We start from the raw sequence: 16,956 nt of genomic DNA, 5'->3' as shown, positions 1-16,956 counted from the left end.
CTTGATTAGCTGTAAAGACTTGCATTCCAATCATTATTCTGTAAATTGAGTTTGTGTCTTTATATGCCCTGTTTGCTGTTTGTGAACAGAACTCCCACTCACCTGACGAAGGAGCAGCGCTCGGAAAGCTAGTGGCGTTTGCTACCAAATAAACCTGTTGGACTTTAACCTGGTGTTGTGAAACTTCTTACTGTGTTTACCCCAGTTCAACGCCGGCATCTCCACATCAATAATATGAACATCAGGGAGAAAGCTGTGCCAGCAGCAGTGATTCTCTTTAAAGTTATAGATCATGGTCATCATTGTCATGGATTCTTCATAACGAGAATGCGTTCTTGGTGATATTAGTGGGCAAGTGTGGTAATGCCGCTATTAAAATAATAGGAGAATCTCATGTGAATGTGTTGAATACGCATAGGTTAATATCACTGACAGTCATTTTAACCTTAAGGGTTAACGCCTTAGTAAAGAAAGAGCGTCACAGTGGCAAGGGCAGCACGGTGGCACAGTGGTTGGCACTGCTGCCTCGCAAAGCCAGGGACCCGGGTTCAATTCCCAGCTTGGAACACTATCTGTGTGGAGTCTGCACTTTCTCCCCGTGTCTGCGTGGGATTCCTCTGGGTGCTCCGGTTTCCTCCCATATTACGAAAGACGTGCTGGTTAGATGCATTGGCTATGCTAAATTCTCTCTCAATTTACGTGAATAGGCGCCGGAGTGTGGCGACTCGGGGATTTTCACAGTAACTTCATTGCAGTGTTAATGTAAGCCTACTTGTTTGTTTGATTTATTATTGTCACATGTATTAGTATACAGTGAAAAGTGTTGTTTCTTGCCTGCTATATAGACAAAGCATATCGAAGGAAAGGAGAGGGTGCAGAATGTAGTGTTACAGTCTTGGCTAGGGTGTAGAGAAAGATCAACTTAATGTGAGGTAGGTCTATTCAAAAGTCTGATGGCAGCAGGGAAGAAGCTGCACGTGATCTCAGGCTTTTGTATCTTTTTCCTGATGGAAGTAGGTGGAAGAGAGTATGTCTGGGGTGCGTGGGGTCCTTGATTATGCCAATTGCAGGAAGTGCAGACAGTATCATGCTGAAGAGCTCAAAACCTGGGACTGAGCGTGGGCTTTCCCGGGCAGAGTCAATGCTGGAGCTCTAGAAGTCGGTAGCACATTCCAATGCTCTGTACATAGTTATTCAAATAAATAGTTTATCATTTAAACCTGCTGGTTGCCAATCACTTCAATATTATACATTCCCCTTCCCTTCCCACGCCACCACACCACAGACCTGGAGTCTGTCTGCGGCCACGTTGAGATAGGTTTTCCAGCTTGTCCTGCACACTGAGTGGAAGTGGGCTAGTCTGTGTCCTCTTTAAGGGTTTTCAACCTGCGTGAGTCGGTTTTGCACAGTGCTTGATTAAAGAAAGGAGCAGCTGGTGAGGTTAAAAGAAGTATTATTGAGGGCAGCAGAAAGTTTTGAGAATGTGAGCGCAAACAGAAAGGAGAAGCAGTGAAACGTGTCCGGCTGACTTCGAGAGAGCCCTGGGAAGCAGAGGATGGAATAAATGATAGTGCTGAGTCTGAAATAAGGTCATGCAAGGCTGCACTGTTATATGAGGAGTGATGGGCAGTCTTATCTTAACGTGCCTAGTCAGATCATGTCAGTACCATCAGCTTGCATAGCAACCAGGTCCTGGATGCAAGCTGGTGGTACTGATGTGTTATCCCATTTCTTCCTCTGCCTGTTAAATAATTTGTCAAGGCGGCTTTTTAAAAAAAATTTGATTTTGGCACAATGGTAAGCACTGCTGTCTCACAGCGCCAGGGACCTGGGTTCGATTCCCGGCTTGGGTCACTGTGTGTGGAGTCTGCATGTTCTCCCACAGTCCAAAAGACGTGCTGATTAGGTGCATTGGCCATACTAAATTCACACTCATTGTACCCAAACAGGTGCCGGAGTGTGACGACTAGGGGATTTTCATAGTAACTTCATTGCAGTGTTAATGTAAGCCTACTTGTGATACTAATAAATAAACTTTAAACCTTATTGTCACATGTACTGGGATACAGTGAAAGCTATTGTTTCTTGCCCGCTATACAGACAAAAACATACCGTTCACAGAGTACATAGGGGAGGAGGAAAGGAGAGGGTGCAGAATATAGTCTTGCAGTTACAGATAGGGAGAAGAGAAACATCAGCTTAATATATAATAGGTCCATTCAAAAGACTGGTGGCTGCAGGGGAGAAGCTGTTCTTGAGACAGTTGGTATGTGACCTCAGACTTTTGTATCTTTTCCCCAAAGGAAGAAGGTGGAAGAGAGCGTGCCCAGAGTGCGTGGGGTCCTTGATTATGCTGGCTGCTTTGCCGAGGCAGCAGGAAGTGTATACGGAGTCAATGAATGAGAGGCTGGTTTGCATGATGGATTGGGCTACATTCACAACCGTTTGTAGTTCCTTCCAGACTTTGTCAGAGCAGGAGCCACAACAAGCTGTGGGGGCGGCACGGTAGCACAGTGGTTAGTACTGCTGCTTCACAGCTCCAGGGACCTGGGTTCGATTCCCGGCTTGGGTCACTGTCTGTGTGGAGTTTACACATTCTCCTCGTGTCTGCGTGGGTTTCCTCTGGGTGCTCCGGTTTCCTCCCACAGTCCAAAGATGTGCGGGTTAGGTTGATTGGCCACGCTTAAAAATTGCCCTTAGTGTCCTGAGATGTGTAGGTTAGAGGGATTAGTGGGTAAATATGTAGGGATATGGGGGTAGGGCCTGGGTGGGATTGTGGTCCGTGCAGACTCGATGGGCCGAATGGCCTCTTTCTGTACTGTAGGGTTTCTATGATATGTCCGGAAAGGATGCTTTCTATGGTGCATCTATTAAAATTGATGAGAGTTGTAGTGGACATGGCAAATTTCCTTAGCCTCCTGAGAAAGTAGAGGCATTGGTGGGTTTTCTTAACTATAGCGTCACCATGGAGGGTCCAGAACAGGTTGTTGGTAATCTGAATATCTAGAAACTTGAAGCTCTCGACCATTTCTACTTCATCATCATTGATGCTGTCAGGGGCAATTTCACCACTACATTTCCTGAAGTCAATGACTATCTCCTTCCTTTTACTGACATTGAGGGAGAGATTATTGTCATCGCACAATTTTTCATCCTTGGGAAGAGACCTTGTGACCTGATGTTGATTTGCTATCTCAATATCTCCACTGTTGCTGTAGAAATGTTGAGGTGCTATTAGAATGCATGCTGCCTAATTGTTGCACAGCTCTGTTAGACTCCAAGCCCCATGATAAAACAAAACACTTTCCCTTTAAGGCACTGCTGTGGGGGCCTTTAGGAAATGGGTCGACTGTCTGTTTTCCTACATCCACATCCACTAACTGTCTTTTGGGAGTGTAAATTTCAACCAGCAACTCACTGACTGTGTCTTAAATGGGGGTAATCACTGATGTTGAATCTATCCCGTGCTGATTCCTCCAGACTATGTACATTCCATTCATTTACTTTGTTTGACAAAAATCAACCCCCAAATCATGAAAATGGTAAGAGGGGTACTAGCAGGTATGGGAGCCTTAAAAGTGGATAAACCCACAGGCCCAGATGGGATATATTCCAGGCCGTTAAGCGAGGCAAGGGAGGAGATACTAAGGGCCCTGGAGTAATTTTCAAATCTTTTCTAGCCACAGGTGAGGTGCCAGAAGTCTGGAGGACTGTTAACATTGTCCCATGATTAAAAAAAGGGAAATAGGGATATTCCAGGGAATTACAGGCCAATCTGCCTAACCTTGGTGGTGGGGAAATTATTCGAAAGAATTCTGAGGTACAGAATATATTTGCATTTGGATAAACACGGATTAATAAGGGATCATCAGCATGGATTTGTTAAGGGAAGGTTGTGTTTGACAAATTTAATCAAACCTTTGAGGAAGATGGGGGTAATGCATTTGATGTGGTCTGTATGGACTTTAGCAAGGCTTTGGATAAGGTTCCTCATGACAGACTGGTCAAGAAAGTAAGGGCCCCTGGGATCCAAGGCAAGGTGACACATTGGTTTCAAAATTAGCTGAGAGACAGGAAGCAGAGGGTGATGGTTGGTGGATGTTACTGTGATTGGAAGTCTATTTCCAGTGGGGTTCTGCAGGGCTCAGTGCTGGGACCATTGTTATTTGTGGTGTACATTAATGATTTGGACTTAAAGGTGTTGTGTGTGGGGGAGGGGGGGTATGATCAAGAAGTTCACTGATGAGATAAAAATTAGTAGGGTGCCAAATAGTCAGGAGGATAGCCATTAGCTCAAGATATTGACAGACTGGTCAGCTGGGCAGTGTAATGGCAAATGGAATCCAACCCAGAAAAGTGTGAGGTAATGCACTTGGGGAGGGCTAAAAAGGCAAAGGAACATATAATGAATAGTAGGACCATGAAAAGTACTTGTGATCAGAGTGACTGGAGTGCATTTCCAAGGGTCGCTGAAGGTAGCAGGACAGGTAGGTAAGGTGGTTAAGAAGGCTTATGGGATACTTGCCTTAATTAGCCGAGGCATAGAATACAAAAGCAGAGAGGTCATGCCGGAACTGTTCAGAACACTGGTAAGGCCACAACTGGAATACTGTGTGTAATTCTGGTCACCACATTGTAGAAAGGATGTGATTGCACTGGAGAAGTTGTAGAGGAGACTTATCAGGATTTTGCCTGGGCTGGAAGGTCTGAAGAATGAGGAAAGATTGACTGGGCTGGGATTGTTTTCCTTGGAGCAGCAAAGTTTGTGATGGGACCTGATAGAAGAGCATAAGATTATGACGTGTTTAAGTGCTGCAAATGTCAACGAGTCTACAAAAAGATACTTTTGCTGGGGTTTCAGTGAAATAGAAAATTAAACAGAAGGGCAATAACATTTAGTTCTATCAGAAACTACAATACATTGGATGAAATAATGCACAATTTGGTAACAACTAACGTGCAGTCACTTTGCCCTATGTACTCTCTTCATGTTCATCTCCTCAACAACAATATTTGCTTGATTATGGTTAACATGGACAATTCATAAGATGGCAGCCATAGGATATTTCTTCTATCCACTCCTGTTGTTGGTTTCAGACCTATTTCTAATTAGCTACCCATTGAGAGAGAGCTGCAATCTCAATAAAGTGTCAACTTTTTTCTGCATGCACTCTGAAAGCAGATTGATTTTGACAATCTCTATCCTGAGTAGGCGTGTGTGATAAAAACCAATGAATAAAATTCAGAACCTGTTTGCGAATCAGTACAGTGAGGTAAAGTAATTAGTCATCATCCACAACGGACCATAGGCATCTCTCTCTGTTAGAGAGAGACAAGTGGCTATATAGCTTGAGGAGCACCATGCACATCAAGCAAGTTAAGGAGCCAGGTCTCCATGAATTATCACAGCTGTATGGGGGGTTGAACCCATACCATTAGCATCAGTCAGCACCACATTTTAGCCAATTGAGCTAACCAACAATACAGTGTGATGTAGAAAAGAGGACAGCTTCAACTCATATAATAGCTTGCTGACTTAGCCAAATGATGACTAGTACTTTCCCATTGCTCAATCTTTCTATCATTCTTTATGGGTGTTTAGTTCCCATTCTAACCCTTCCTACACCCACATATTCTGTATTGCTGAATAAGGGAGACTGTAAGTCCTAGTGCTATGCCTTCTTGCCAAAAATAACATTTTTATTTCAAGATTATTTTTCTCAACAGCCAAGAATAATATTCTAAGGAATTGAAATCAATGGTACGACCGTTGACTGGAATTTCTTCACTCTGCCCAATTTTAATTTTCTTAAAACATGTTACAAACATTAGCTCAGAACCAAAAAAAAAAATCAAGGTTCATGAAGAAACCACAATCTGTTTTTACGTTACTGATTTAAAGTTTTGGGGAATGGCATTTTAGGATTTCTAAATTTGAAATAATCTCAAAATAAAGTTTACTTTGAATGCAATTTTGATGACACTGTCTTCACATTCTACACCTCTAATTCTATATAATGAGGTAGCTTTTCAATACAACCACAAGAATTTGTGGAACTGTGTTTGGTGTAATTACTGATTGGTTAAAACAAAGTGGATTTTCCTGCTTGGCTCCATTTCAGCAATGGCCAGGGACAATCAAGATTAACAGTTACAGATCATGACTGTGATCCTGACTACTGATCTGTAACTGCATTACAAGAGAATTACTCTTTCATATAGTTATCTACATGTAAAAGAAAAACGTACAAACTTTCTTCTGTAGGCAAACCTGAAATTAATTTATTCCCTGATGATCTGAATTGTACTTTGCATGTTGCGTAATTGAACACCAAATGACCCCTTGAATGGGAGCAAACTTACTGCAGCAATTAGACTCCAGGGATTCCATTCGCACTGAATGTTCCATACAAAGAGAATATTCCAAAGAGTCTGAAATAAAAGCAGCCATTACTGCAACAACAGAATGGTTATTGGACATAACATCAAAGATGAAGGGCCATATTTCCTCTGTCAGAACATTCATAAGTTCATAAGATATAGGAACAGAATTCAGCCCATTGATTCCGCTCTGCCATTCGATCGTGGCTGATATGCTCCTCATCCCCATTTTCCTGCCTTCTCCCCATAACCTTTTAACCCATTACCAATTAAAAATCTGTCTAACTCCTCCTTAAATTTACTCACTATTATAAGTTCATAAGATACAGGAGCAGAATTAGACCATTTGTAAAGGTTCATTATAAATCAATAAGAACTAAGTTAAGTAATTTATCCTGAAGTATCTGTTCCTTTTTGGGGCAGAAGGCAGGTTTACTGGCAGAGTCAGAGCTGGGAAATATGATGAAACTCTTCTTCTAGTCCAAGCCTTTTACTGTGTGGCCTACTTCTGCACTGTAGGGATTCTATAATTCTAGATCACACTTGTCTCTGGGGTACATGTCTGGTGGAATCCTGGGTTCCGTTGCAAATCCCGCCAGTTACATCTTACCTATTGCCAGGGCTGTATATACTCACTGCTGTGTTAAAGCCATAGGTGAGGAAAAACTGATGGGTTGCATATCACACACTGATCCCCCTCTGCCCATTTTCCACCGCTGCTGAAACTTCACACCAGCCCTAATTACTTTGACATGTAATGTGATACAAATATTTGCTCATCATACCTCTTTCCACTTTCCTTCCATTCACGAATTTCGACAGTCAGGGTCAGGATTCACTTGCCTTGTTGTGAACAGCTGCAACCATGATGTGAGGAAAGTTTTTAACCAAAAGACACACCAGTTCAACGAGGTCAGCATTGACCTAGAGTTTCAGAAACAAAAGCAGATCCAGTTCTATCAGCTGACCTATTTCCCCCAAGTGCACATCATTATCACCTGCTTGGACCCATGTTGTGTTTGCATGCCCCTTCATATTTGAAAAGGGAAGGCTCACAGTCCCGCACCATGTCGGTATCAGTTGAAAACCATACGAATTAACGCTACTCAAGCATAAAGAGGGTAATTTTCCAAATATGTACCAGCAGCACAGAATCTTATTCAAAATGAAAATCATGGATTCCCGTGAATATCTGAAACATATTACTGATGGATTCCTTGCCGCTGATGTATATTCAGAAAATTTCTTTATTTTTAGATAGTCCAATATGATGATATTGTCTGAAAGGTTACATGAGAGTTTAGTTCTTTGGGGAGAGAAGTTACTTGTTGTCCCAGTGGGGGAGGTGGTGGTGTAATGGTAATGTCACGGGACTAGTAACCTAGTAGGCCCAGGATAATGTGCTAAGGACACAGATTCACATCCCACAACCGTAGCTGGTAGAAAGTAAATACAATTAATAAATCTGGAATTAAAAGCTAATTTAATGGTGATGATGAAACAATTGCTGATTATTTTAAAAACCCATGTGATTTATCAGTACAACTTTAAGGAAGGACATCTGCCATTTTTACCTGGTCTGGCCTACATGTGACTTCAAACTCAGGACAATGTGGTTGATTCTTAAATGCCCTCTGAAATGGCCTAGCAAGCCACTCAGTTATATCAAACCGTTATGAAATCTATATTGAAAGAAACTGGATAGACCATCCGGCATTGACCTAGTCATGGGAAATGACAACAGCAAACCCAGCCATGTCAACCTTGCAAAGCCTTCTTTATTAACACCTGGGGGCTTTCCCAGGACTTTCTCATAATCTAGTCAAGCAACAGCCTCACAGAATCATACCTTCCAGACAATGTCCCAGATATCACCATCTCTGGATTAATCCTGTCTAACCGGCAGACAGGCACATCAGAGGTGGCAGCACAGTGGTATACAGTCAGGAGGAAACAGCCCTTGGAGTCCTGAACTTTGACTCTTAACCCCATGAAGTCTCATGGCATCAGGCCAAACATGGACAATGAAAGCTCTTTTCCGTCTACTGTCCTCTCTCAGCTGATGAATCCTTACTCCTCCACGTTAAACACCACTTGAAGGAAGAACTGAGGGTGACAATGTACAGAATGTACTCTGATTTTTTTGATTTGATACTCTCTTCCACCGGGAAAAAGATACAGAATTCTGAGATCATGTACCAACCGACTCAAAAACAGCTTCTTCCTTACTGCCGTCAGACTTTTGAATGGACCTACCTCATATTAAGTTGATCTCTCTCTGCACCCTATCTGTAACTGCAACACTATATTCTGCATCCTCTCCCTTCCTTCAAAGGGAATAGAAATGACCCTGGTAATTATAGACCGGTTAGTCTTACTTCGGTGGTTGGTAAATTGATGGAAAGGGTCCTTAGGGATGGGATTTACGACCATTTAGAAAGATGCGGATTAATCCGAGATAGTCAGCACGGATTCGTGAAGGGCAAGTCGTGCCTCACAAATTTGATAGAATTTTTTGAGGAGGTAACTACGTGTGTTGATGAAGGTAGGGCAGTTGATGTCATATACATGGATTGTAGTAAGGCGTTTGATAAGGTCCCCCATGGTCGGCTTATGATGAAAGTGAGGAGGTGTGGGATAGAGGGAAAGTTGGCCGATTGGATAGGTAACTGGCTGTCTGACCGAAGACAGAGGGTGGTGGTCGATGGAAAATTTTCGGATTGGAGGCAGGTTGCTAGCGGTGTGCCACAGGGATCAGTGCTTGGTCCTCTGCTCTTTGTGATTTTTATTAATGACTTAGAGGAGGGGGCTGAAGGGTGGATCAGTAAATTTGCTGATGACACCAAGATTGGTGGAGTAGTGGATGAGGTGGAGGGCTGTTGTAGGCTGCAAAGAGACATAGATAGGATGCAAAGCTGGGCTGAAAAATGGCAAATGGAGTTTAACCCTGATAAATGTGAGGTGATTCATTTTGGTAGGACAAATTTAAATGTGGATTACAGGGTCAAAGGTAGGGTTCTGAAGACTGTGGAGGAACAGAGAGATCTTGGGGTCCATATCCACAGATCTCTAAAGGTTGCCAGTCAAGTGGATAGAGCTGTGAAGAAGGCCTATAGTGTGTTAGCTTTTATTAACAGGGGGTTGGAGTTTAAGAGCCGTGGGGTTATGCTGCAACTGTACAGGACCTTGGTGAGACCACATTTGGAATATTGTGTGCAGTTCTGGTCACCTCACTATAAGAAGGATGTGGAAGCGCTGGAAAGAGTGCAGAGGAGATTTACCAGGATGCTGCCTGGTTTGGAGGGTAGGTCATATGAGGAAAGGTTGAGGGAGCTAGGGCTGTTCTCTCTGGAGCGGAGGAGGCTGAGGGGAGACTTAATAGAGGTGTATAAAATGATGAAGGGGATAGATAGAGTGAACGTTCAAAGACTATTTCCTCGGGTGGATGGAGCTATTACAAGGGGGCATAACTATAGGGTTCGTGGTGGGAGATACAGGACGGATATCAGAGGTAGGTTCTTTACGCAGAGAGTGGTTGGGGTGTGGAATGGACTGCCTGCAGTGATAGTGGAGTCAGACACTTTAGAAACATTTAAGCGGTTATTGGATAGGCACATGGAGCACACCAGGATGATAGGGAGTGGGATAGCTTGATCTTGGTTTCAGATAAAGCTCGGCACAACATCGTGGGCCGAAGGGCCTGTTCTGTGCTGTACTGTTCTATGTTCTATGTTCTATGTACTCTATGAATAATATGTTTTGTCTATATAGTGCACAAGAAACAATACTTTTCTCTGTAGCCCAATACATGTGACAATAATAAATAAAATCAAAATCAAATCAAATCAAAATCAAATCAAATCAAATCAAATCCTGTCTGCTGCAGATGCACCTATCCATGACAGCATTGGTACTGACCACTGCACAGTCCTTGTGGAAACAAGTCCTGCCTTCACACTGAGCATACCTTCCATTGTGCTGTGTGGCACGACCACCATGCTGAACAAGAAATGGTGACATTTGAATTCATAAAAATCTGGAACTAAAGATCTAATGATGACCATGAAACAATTGTTGATTATTGTTAAAAACCTCTCTGGTTCATTAATTTTCTTTAGGGAAGGATACCTGCTGTCCTTACCTGGTCTGGCCTGCATGTGACTCCAGATCCACAGCAATGTGGTTGGTTGACTCTTGAATGTTCTCAGGGATGGGCAATAAATGCTGGGCAGCCAGCAATGCCCACATTCCATGAATGAGTAACAAAATCCATGTAAGCTTTGTCAGTGACGGAGTTTGGTAAGGACGTGTATCTTTCCTTTTGCTTTTTCTAACTTTTTCACCCTGCAGGAATTCATAGAATCATAGAACCCTACAGTACAGAAAGAGGCCATTCGGCCCATCGAGTCTGCACCAACCACAATCCCACCCAGGCCCTACCCCCATATCCCTACATATTTTACCCACAAACCTACGCATCTCAGGACACTAAGGGGCAATTTTAGCATGGCCAATCAACCTAACCCACACATCTTTGGACTGTGGGAGGAAACCGAAGCACCCGGAGGAAACCCATGCAGACACGAGGAGAATGTGCAAACTCCACACAGACAGTGACCCAAGCCGGGAATCGAACCCAGATCCCTGGAGCTGTGAAGCAGCAGCGCTAACCACTGTGCTACCGTGCCGCCCAATGATCAAGAATTGATTCTTTATCCACCACAGGGAAAGATGCTGTTTGGTGAATATCTGAGAGGAGATTAAGGTCTGTTTCTGTCCCAGGGTTAAAAAAAGGAATTTGAGGGAAGATCAATAAAATACATAAAATACATAAAATAAAAATGGAATAAAATAATTAGGCAATGAATGAAAACACAAAGATGGCAAGAATGGTAGTACTGAAGACTTATGCTCCAGAACGAGCTGTGCCCCAGCCAAGCTGTTCCAATATAACTATGATAGTGGCATCAATACGGCAATGTGGAAAATTGTCCAGCTATGTCCTGTCCACAAAAAGCAGAACAAATTTAACACTGACAATTACTGCCCCATCAGTGTACTTTCAATGACCAGGAAAGTTATGGGGTGTCATCGACAGCGCTATCAAGTGGTGCTCACTCAGCAATAACTTACTCACTTCTGCTCACTTCTGGCTCTGCAAAGATCTCTCAGCTCCTGAAAACTATGCAGCCTTGGTTCATAAATGGAGAAAAAAGCTGAACTCAAGAGGTGAGGTGTGACTGATTGCCTTGATACCAAGGCAGCATTTGACTGAATTTATCATTAAGGACCTAGTATAATGGTAGTCACTGAAAATCAGGTGGAAACCTTTCCAACGGTTGGAGTCATAACTAGGACAAAGAAAGGCGGTTATGATTGTTGAAGGTCAATTATCTCAGTCCTGGGACATCACTGCAGGAGTTCCTCAGGGTAGTGTCTTCGGCCCAACGTTCTTCAGTTGTTTCACCAATGACCTTCCCTCCAGCACAAGGTCAGAAATGGGGATATTCATGAATGATTGCACAATCTCAGCAGCTCTCCAACAATACTGAATCTGAAAATCTCCCCCTGATATTCAAAGCATTACCATCACTGAATCCCCTACTATCAACATCCTGTGGGCTATCATTGAACTGAAAGCTGAGTTTTGACAAAGGCTCGTCTGGACTCGAAACATTGGCTCTTTTCTCTGCCAGCTGCCAGGCCTGCTGAGATTTTCCAGCATTTTCTCTTTTGGTTTCATCTCCTTCCTTGTAGTTTCTTGAGGTCTTGCTCAGAGCAGGAGCCAGAGCAAGCTGCGGTACATCTGGAAAAAAATGCTTTCTGTGCTGCATTTGTAAAAGTTGGAGAGAGTCATAGCAGACATGCCAAATTTCCTTAGCCTCCTGAGAAAGTAGAGGTGTTGGTGCGCTTTCTTAAGTATGGCGTCAGTGTGGAGGGACCAGGGCAGGTTATTGGCAATCTGGACACCTAGAATCTTGAAATTCTCGACCTTTTCCACTTCATCCCCAATAATGTGGACAGGGGCATGTCTTCCACTACACTTCCTGAAATTGGTGACTATCTCCTTCATTTTACTGACATTGAGGGAGAGATTATTGTTGTCGGAACATTTCACCAGATACTCTATCTCTTTCCTGTACTCCGTCTCATCATTGTTAGTACTCCATCGCAACACAACTCTGGCTATGCCATGATTGATCTGTTCAAAGAGTTGCTGTCGATAGAGTAAAATAATTGGCTATGCTGTTTCATAGAATCCTTACAGTGCAGAAGGAGGCCATTCAGCCCATCGCGTCTGCACTTACAACATTCCCACCTGGGCCTTATCCCCATAACCCCATGTATTTGCCCTAGCTCGTCCCCCTGACGCTAAGGGGCAAACTAGCATGGCCAATCTATTTAACCCGCACATCTTTGGACTGTGGGAGGAAACCCGAGCATCCGGAGGAAACCCACGCAGACACAGGGAGAATGTGCAAACTCCACAGACAGTCAGACAAGGCCAGAATTAAACCTGGGACCCTGGAGCTGTGAGGCGGCAGTGCGAACCACTGTGCCACCATGCCGTTCTGTTTCTGAGGTTCTGATTTGCAATTATGTTTGCAGTGGCATATTTAAATGACTTTCCAGCAAATGTTGGAGTAACTTCACATTGTGATGCACCATCAATCAAGCAAAGACTAGTTTGTATGCAAGAACAAATAGGCTTTTATTAGCAAAAGAGTTGGAGCACACCCATGCCGATGAACTGGTCCAGAGACTGAGGCAGGGGGTGGGGAGTGATGCGCGATAAATCAGACGGGAGGCTGGATGTACCCAGGAAATAAAAGCTTTTATTGCCAACAATAACGGAGCTACTATATACAACATACAATCCCAGACTAAAGGGTCACCAGGCGGAGCCAACTGGGGTGTACCATAGGACTATATTAACAGGTAGAACAGCCCAACCCTAACCCCAACAGTAACATATCTACAGACTCATAGTGCTGGCCAGACCATGGCTCAGCACTCCTGGTGGTAACCAACAATGGTTCACCACATTCACCCCTCCTTTTAAAACAAAGGCCGGCGGGGTACAAAAAAAAAACAAAACAACTGTTCATCTGTCTATAAGTTCAAACGGTCTGGGGGACCACACCGTCGCTGCGACCTCCTCAACACCGGCGATGACGCCGGTTCAGGCAATCGCAATGACCTTCTCTCCAAGGTGGTGTCCAGTGACTCCTCCAGTACCTCACGGGCCGGTAGACCATGAGGTGGTGACAATCCGCTGGACTTGAGGACGCCTCAAGGTGGCGACAATCTCCTGGACTCAGGCAAGCTGTACACAGGAGTAAGAGGGTTAAGTGGTGGTGCCGATACTGCCCGCGCCGTGTCAGGAGAAGAGATAATGGTCGGAGGGTCCCTAACTGGGGGTGTGGGAGCGACTGGGGTTTCCAATCCCCCTGCCGGCGCCAGATCTCGAATCGAGACCGTGTCCTCTCACCCGTCAGGATATGCCACATAGGCATATTGAAGGTTGGCGTGGAGGAGATGGACCTGTTCAACCAAAGGGTCGGACTTGCGGGTCCTAACATGCCGCCGCAGGAGGACAGGTCCAGAGTACGTCAAGCAAGATGGTAATGAGGTCCCAGAGGAAGACTTCCTAGGGAATGAAAACATTCTCTCATGAGGAGTAGCGTTGGTTGCCGTACACAGGAGTGAACGGATGGAATGGAGCGCATCAGGGAGTACCTCTTGCCAACGGGAGACTGGAAGACCTTTAGACCTCAACGCCAGTAAGATAGCCTTCCAGACTGTAGCATTCTCTCGTTCAACCTGTCCGTTACCCCTTGGATTGTAGCTCGTGGTTCTACTAGAGGCAACCCCATGTGAGAGCAGGTGTTGCCTCAAGTCGTCGCTCATGAACGACGAGCCCCTATCGCTGTGGATATAACAGGGGTAACCGAACAGGGTGAAAAGATCCCGTAATGCTTTGATAACCGTGGCAGCGGTCATATCAGAACAGGGAATGACAAAAGGGAATCGTGAGTACTCGTCAATCACATTGAGGAAGTACACGTTCCGATCTGTCGAGGGAAGGGGGCCCTTGAAGTCCACACTCAGTCTTTCGAAAGGACGAGTGGCCTTAATGAGGTGTGCCCTGTCAGGTCGGTAGAAGTGCGGTTTGCATTCCGCGCATACCTGGCAGCTTCTGGTTATGGACCTGACATCCTCCACCGAGTAGGGTAGATTCCGGGCCTTTATAAAGTGGAAGAGCCGAGTGACCCCCGGATGGCAGAGGTCATTGTGGAGAGCCTGTAATCGACTCTCCTGCACACTAGCACATGTTCCACGCGACAGGGCGTCCGAGGGCTCGTTGAGCTTCCCTGGACGGTACATGATATCATAATTGTAAGTGGAGAGTTCGATTCTCCACCTCAAGATTTTATCATTCTTGATCTTACCCCGTAACGTGTTGTTGAACATGAACGCCACGGACCGCTGGTCCGTGAGCAGAGTGAACCGTTTTCCCGCCAAGTAATGGCGCCAATGCCGAACGGCCTCCACAATGGCCTGGGCCTCTTTTTCCACCGCAGAATGCCGAATTTCAGGGCCTTGGAGGGTGCGAGAGAAAAAGGCGACGGGCCTGCCCGCCTGGTTAAGTGTGGCGGCCAGGGCGAAATCAGATGCATCACTCTCCACCTGGAAGGGGATGGACTCATCAATAGCGTGCATCGTGGCTTTCGCGATGTCAGCTTTTATTCCTGCAAAGGCTAAGCGAGCCTCTGTTGTTAGGGGAAAGGAGGTAGACTTGATGAGCGGACGGGCTTTGTCCGCGTAATTGGGAACCCACTGTGCATAGTATGAGAAGAAGCCTAAGCATCTTCTCAGTGCTTTGATGTTAGTGGGCAGGGGGAGTTCGAGGAGGGGGCGCATACGGTCTGGATCAGGGCCAAGGACCCCGTTTCCCACCACGTATCCGAGGATAGCTAGGCGGCGCTTGCGAAATACACACTTCTCCCTGTTGTAGGTCAGATTCAGGCGAGATGCAGTGCGTAAGAATCTAAGAAGGTTGGCATCGTGGTCCTGCTGGTCATGGCCGCAGATGGTGACGTTATCCAGGTACGGGAAGGTAGCCCGCAGCCCGTTCTGGTCCACCATTCGGTCCATAGCACGCTGGAAGACCGAGACCCCATTCGTGACACTAAAGGGAACCCTTAAGAAGTGGTACAGACGACCATCCGCCTCAAAGGCCATGTATTTTCGGTCCTCTGGGCGAATGGGGAGCTGGTGGTAAGCAGACTTCAAGTCGATGGTGGAGAACACCCGGTACTGCGCAATCTGATTGACCATGTCAGATATGCGCGGGAGGGGATACGCATCCAGCTGCATGTATCTGTTAATGGTCTGACTATAGTCTATGACCATCTGGGGTTTGTTCCCATTCTTAACCACCACGACTTGCGCTCTCCATGGACTAGCGCTAGGTTGGATGATCCCTTCCTTGAGGAGCCGCTGAACTTCAGATCGAATGAAGATCCGATCCTCAGCGCTGTAACGCCTGCTCTTTGTTGCGATGGGCTTGCAGCCTGGCACGAGATTCTGGAATAGGGAGGGTGGGGTAATCCTGAGCGTCGAGAGACTACATGTGGAGCGCGTTGGGCAATTTAGAGGCTGCGGGTCTCCCACTGAAAGCGGAGGGAGTGGCCCATCGTACTGCAGGGTTACACTCTTCAGGTGGACCATAAAATCTAGTCCTAGGAGTATCAGCGCGCAAAGGTGCGGTAACACAAGGAGCCTGAAGTTCTTGTAAACCGTGCCCTGCACCGTCAGTTTGACCATGCAGCTCCCTAGCACGGTGACAGACCGGGACCTTGACGCCATCGAAATTGTCTGCTTGACAGTCCGAATCTGGAGACCGCACCGCTTCACGGTGTCAGAGTGAATGAAGCTCTCCGTGCTCCCACTGTCAAACAAACAATAAATCTGGTGTCCGTTTACCTGTATGTCCATCATGGGCTTGTCGAGTCTGTGAGGCTTGGCCTGGTCCAGGATGATTGACGCCACCGTTGGATCGTGGATGCAACTGCAGGCAGCTGAGATGGTTGATGACGGCCCCTGCTGGTCATTTGCGGTCGGTGCCGACCAAAATGGCTGCCCCCATAGGTCGCACGTGGTCGATGGCGCCAAAAACGGCGGCCCCTGCAGGTCGCAAGTGTCTTTCGACTCCGTCGTTAGGAATGGCGACGCTCTGGAATCGCACATGGTGGAAGACCTCGAAGATGCAGAAGACAAGGAGGCCGGCTCCAGGGAATCACACGCCGCACTGCTATGTTTGGAGGGTGGTTTGGTCCTGCAGACTTTGGAATAATGCCTCTTCTTGCCACAGGCGGAGCACAACACCGCTTTAGCTGGACATCGCTGCCGAGGGTGTTTCACCCCCCCACAGAAGTAACACCGCAGGCCACCTGGAGCTGCTGCCGTCGTCAGGTCCGAGGCTGGAAACGCAGTCGCGCAGTTTTTCGAAACCGCTGAATAAAGTGGAGTCTGCGGCTGCACCTGCCACAATGTCCCCACGCGGTCGTC

This window comes from Mustelus asterias, chromosome 5, assembly GCF_964213995.1.
Source record: "Mustelus asterias chromosome 5, sMusAst1.hap1.1, whole genome shotgun sequence".
NCBI classification, from domain to species: domain Eukaryota; kingdom Metazoa; phylum Chordata; class Chondrichthyes; order Carcharhiniformes; family Triakidae; genus Mustelus; species Mustelus asterias.
Note: the sequence above shows the minus strand (reverse complement) of the source record.